At 42.1% G+C, this 5,403-nt stretch overlaps 1 pseudogene; it reads right to left on the reverse strand.

Annotated features, from left to right (window-relative positions):
• Positions 1-3,313: 3,313 nt before the first annotated feature.
• Positions 3,314-3,992, reverse strand: LOC125539385 (copper-transporting ATPase HMA5 pseudogene; annotated as a pseudogene).
• Between the last annotated feature and the right edge of the window lie 1,411 nt (positions 3,993-5,403).

The following is a 5,403-nucleotide window of genomic DNA, read 5'->3' on the forward strand; positions in this document are numbered from 1 at the left end:
GCTCACTCTAGTGCTTGTATTCGTCGCTAGGTGGTCCATGAACATGGTTGTAATTTTTATTATCTCTAATGTTCTTTGAACTGCCATAATTGATAAGCCCATAAATTTTATTTTCATCATTTCCATTGTTGCCAAGAGAGGGGGTAAATTTTATTTTACTTTGATAAGCCCATAAATGCTTAACTAATAAGGGTTTACCAAATAAAATCCTATTTTTAACACAATCACACTTATAGGTGGCAAATAAATCACAAGAGAACCTACTAAAATATTTATCGGAAGTACCTTTCTACACCCGAGCTCAAATGCTCCTGGTGTGGACAGTAAAATAATTTTTTTTAGAAAATTCTGATTTTTTTGTGGCATACTTTATGAAATGTTTGTTATGCACGCAAAATTTTATCACGAAATCACATTTGTCGAAGTCGTGGCAGAAAAACACAAAATCAGAGCTCCAAAATGCGTTTGAAAGTAGCATTTTTAAAACAATGATTTTGTTTTTTTACCAAGCTTTCCACCAATGTCATTTTGTGATGAAATTTTACATGCACGACAAACATCTCTTAAAGTATACCACAAAAAGAACTCAGAATTTCTTGAAATGTTTTTCTATTTTTTTATTTTACTATTCACACCAGGAGCATTTGAGCCCAGGTGTAGAAACTTCACATCCAATATTTATGCCTAGATTGCAACACACGGCAAATTATCTAGTCGTGGTTAAACATGTGCGGCCACAAAATATATTTGGAGTTTTCTTTTCTCATAACCTGGATTGAGGTATAACTTGGACACTTTTTACGATATGAGCAACAAGAACCACTTGCCAACACAAACATCTCGTGTTGACTAGGATTGCCATAGTTCATACTCCCTCCGTCCCAAAATAATTGTCTCATCTTTGTGCTAACTTTAATACAAAGTTATACTAGAGTTAAGACACTTATTTTGCGACAAAGAGGGTATATGCAATGCATAGAAAACATAATTTCAATACATTAGTCCAAAATTTGTGAAAGTTAAATACGAATAGTGTAATTTAAACAAAACATCATTTAATTCCAACATATAACCTAAAAATACCATTAAGATGCTAGTAAAATAGTATCAAGTTATAGTATAAATTGTTTTGCACTTTTTGTATTGGCACCCATAGCAACCCATAGATCTGCCCTTGGCGGTGCAATGTAAAGAAATGTACGTGAGCATTTGCAATTGTACTGTATTTTTTTTAAAGATAGCAGTAGGATAGCAACGTTTTGGCTCCCAGGCTTAGATGAGCCCGTGAGTGAACAGTAATGCTATTTTAAAATAGAAAAAAAATCAATTTTTTTTAAAAAATTTGTGTGGTGAAAGATGTTTGAGTGTGTGATGTCCATGACAAACTTGGAGAAGTTTAAACATTCGAGAAGCTCATGAGAAAAAACAAATTCAGTTATGAGAGAAACATTTGAAAAATAGCACTTGTTCACATCTGGATTTGTCTTTTTTGCCGCGTGCTACTTGATTGTCCAAACATCACCAAATTTTGCACGAACATTACACATATGCACATCTTGCTTGCAAATAACTTTTTTGGAATTTTGGATTTTTTCTATTTTAAATCGTGTTACTGTTCACCGGGCTCAGACGAGCCTAGGCAGCAAGTTGGATTTTCGTAGCATTAGGTTGTAATTTGTTCTCTCCCTCTCCTCTCACCAATCACATTTAGCAAGAGATCTGTGTCAACTCAACCGCGTCACTATGCACACAAATGCATTATCTTGGGATGTTTGGACAATACAAAAATTTAGAAATAAAAAAAAGTATTCAGACGAAAGGTCACAAAACTTGCCATACTCGTGTTACTTATTATTATTTATAGAAAAAATCAAATAATTTAAGAGCTTGTGTTTTTTTTAAATCTAGAGTTACAGTTTAACACGATATAATTTAAAGAAGAGAAATATTTGGTGAAAAAGATTATAAACATTTCATTCTAGTGCTATATATTCTTTCAGAAAATCACAAATAATTTATGAACAAATGTGGTGATTCTCTATGACAGTTCCCAAACCATTTTTTTTAATCTTAATTCCAGAGTTGCAATATAATTTTGTAATTTCCTAACTTATCCCAGTTCCAATTTTTTTCATTACTGCATGTATTTAAATTTTATTTCAAAATTGTATTAGTTTTTTTAGTAGGCTGTCATGTGCGTGAAACCATTGCCATGTCATTCATCAAACCATCTTGGGTCACGTAAGGAACCAAATTTATCCGAGGTCGAGGCCCAAACGTGAAACGTTGCACTCCAGCTAAGTTGAGAAACCAACGAATACTCCCTCCATCTGAAAATACTTGTCGAAGAAATGGCGCCCTTCTCCCGCCGGTGCCGCCGCCGATCCGTCCCATCTCCGATGGACTTTGAGCCGTCGAGATCTGGAGGATGTCGGCCCTCTGCAGGCGTGAGGGACCCCGTTCTCGTTTTTTTAGGTTCAACGTCTTGGTTAGGGCTGTGTGGCGGTGACGATATTCCTCAGTAGGAATAATTCTCTCACGTCCTATCCCCCCAGTAGGCATCATCGGAGGATGAGTGGAGGTGTGTCTCCATCAGATCTCACGGGATTCGATCTGTGCTGGTCTTCGCTGGATCTGTTTGAATCCATTTTTTTCGTCTTCGTTCTTGTGTTTACAGGTTTGATCTTTCCCGTCTACAACTCTCTTCATTGGTGATGATTGCTGTTCTGGTGTGCTGGTCTTTTAAGGTCTTAGCACGATGACTTCCTGACTGTCTACTACAACAAAGTTTGCCCGGCTCCGGTGAGGTAGGGGCAATGACGACGGCGCCCCTTCGGCTCGCTCCAGTGCTTGTACTCATTGCTAGGTGGTGCATGAATCTGGATGTATTTTTTATTGCTTCTAGTGTTTCTGTATTGTTATGATTGATGAATAGATTAAAAAAGTCTCATAAAAGAAAGATTAAAATAAATATATCTAGAACTAAAATACGTCTAGATAGATTCATTTCTCTGACAAATATTTTTAGACAGAGGGAGTATATCTTTGTGAGCCATGTCTACTTCTACGGCCGAATTTACTCGCCCTTGCCCACCAGCTTTGCTTGGATCAATTACTTTGCTATAGTTATAGTTTGCTGTTATTTTCTCTGTAGATACGAGGCGGTTAAATTAGCATAGTAAATACTTCCTCGGTCCGAAAAAATTTGTTCCTTAAGTGAATGTATCTAGTACTAACTTGGAGTTAGATACATCCATTTGAGGGACAAGTTTGGAACAAACTTTTTCGGGAAGGGAGTATGAACACGAATTTTGGTCACAAAATCAGAAAAGAAACGCGCACAAGCATCAAATTATATGCCTACTCGAACCAATCGATCTGATCATTTGGAAACAGCCCACGAGAAAACACGCGAAAAAGGTGCAGGCACAACAAACAGATGCCAGCGGGCAGCGGAAGCGCAGGAACATAATCAGAGTATCCGATGCTCACCGAGACGAGTGCCGTGTAGAAGGCGACCTGCACGCGGCCGCCGAGGACGTCGACGGCGGCCTCATGGATGCCGGGGAGCCGCTTGACGGCCTTCTCAACCGAGCCGGCGCACGCGGCGCACGTCATCCCGGACACCGCGAACACCGCCACCTTCTCCTCTTCCTCCTCCGCTGCCTCCAGATCGACCACGGCTGACCCGCCTTTTCCTCCACCGCCCTCGCCGGCGACCGCGGCCGCCCTCGGTTGCCGCGGCATGGACGGGTACCGCGGCCGCAGCGTGAGGTGGCCGCTCTCATCGGAGCCGCTGCTGTGGAAGCATGTGAGGAAGAGGGACCGAGTGGCCGCCGCCATTGGGAGCGTGAAGAGAAGGTTTTAGGTTGGGTTGGGGGTTCTGATCGGGGGTGGGAAAAATGGTTCGAACATTGGCAGATTTATTATAGTCGTACCAGCCCGACGCGCCCGAACGTAAAATACTGCACGTACGCTAAAAAAACTCATCATTTTGTAATGGGTGGGCTTGGGCCGCAAGCAAGTGTGGGATTGGACGGCTAGTTTCTTAAGCGGGCTGCGACGACCTCGGACTGTCGAAAACGTCGACACGAAGCCCAGGGCTCCTCTGGGGAGAAACCGATATTTCTTTCCTTCTTTTTCTTAATGACGCCGGGCAAGAAATCCGCACTTAGATCCAAACACGGCATTCAAACTTTGACATTCGTGCTCACACAAAGTACTGCACGTATTCAGTCGGTTTGTGTTTTAAAAAAGAGTGCAAGTTGCATGATTTGTAGGCAGCACGCAACACAAAATCCCAATTCGAATTTGACTTGGAGTTGCTTCTGGTAGCAGGACGCTGCTACGCACATCGCATCGGAGCTAAGCAACGTGATGTGATGTCGAATTCGAATTAAATTATCGGAAGATCTCCGGTGCCCACGAATCAAATTCGAGCCCCGGTTCCGATTTGCCTTTGCATTTGGAGGTCCCCCGTTTCAAAAGCAACGAATGCCACGACAGGTGACCTTGGTAAAATTATTCAGCCGCTGTTTTCACATCTCCCTGGTGTACGTCTACGTGCGTGGAGTGTAGACCAATCTCCCTGGTAGCAGGAGCCAATCATGGAACCTCTCGTGCATTTCTTTGAAAAAATCCATGCAATAACGCAGAGACATAAAACGCCCGGAGGACGGAGGACGGTCTTGGTTCACTGAATGTTTCATCAAACGGCTTGGTTCACTGAATCTTTGATTCCTGGACATTCGCTTCTTCTGTGTTATTATAAGAGCCTGAGGTTGCCATTTCGTTAAACTACCCCATGCATGGTCGCGATGACGTTTTTTTATGCAAGGGAGCCACCCCAATCAGATGAATTCAGAATTCAGAACTCAGAAAATGTAAGCAAGCTGAGAGTGTCACGCGTACGTGGACGCTTTTCACTGTCTTCGCCCGATAGAAGTCACCGCAGTGTATTAGCAGTGTTGAACGAGTGTGGGAGAATTATATGGTTGATGGATGTTTGAAGTTGAATCCGTTGCAGAGAGAACAAAAAATATATTTGAATCGCTTGGAACGACGTGCACACGTAGCCTGAACCAAATATATATCCGGGAAGTCAAATTCAGATAGGAGATTGATGACCAATACGAGAGGGATTGCGTGGTAAATAATCAAGTGTTCCTTGTTTTGACACCATCCCAGCATCGTCGGACGAAGATAACTTACCTGGCAACCAAATGACTTGACTAATGTGTCACAACTGATTGATTTGTATAGGCTGGTTAGGTTCGTTACGGGTAGGTTGATTCTTTGGTGTAGCAAGTAGCAACTCGTGGCATCAAATTCTGGTTTCACACGGAGCGTAGCTGCGAGCTCGAGCGTAGCCACCACCCTCGACTCCACGCGGCGCCACTCCGG

The sequence above is a fragment of the Triticum urartu genome, chromosome 2A, assembly GCF_056163025.1.
Source record: "Triticum urartu cultivar PI428250 chromosome 2A, HENAU_Tu73, whole genome shotgun sequence".
In the NCBI taxonomy this organism is placed as follows: domain Eukaryota; kingdom Viridiplantae; phylum Streptophyta; class Magnoliopsida; order Poales; family Poaceae; genus Triticum; species Triticum urartu.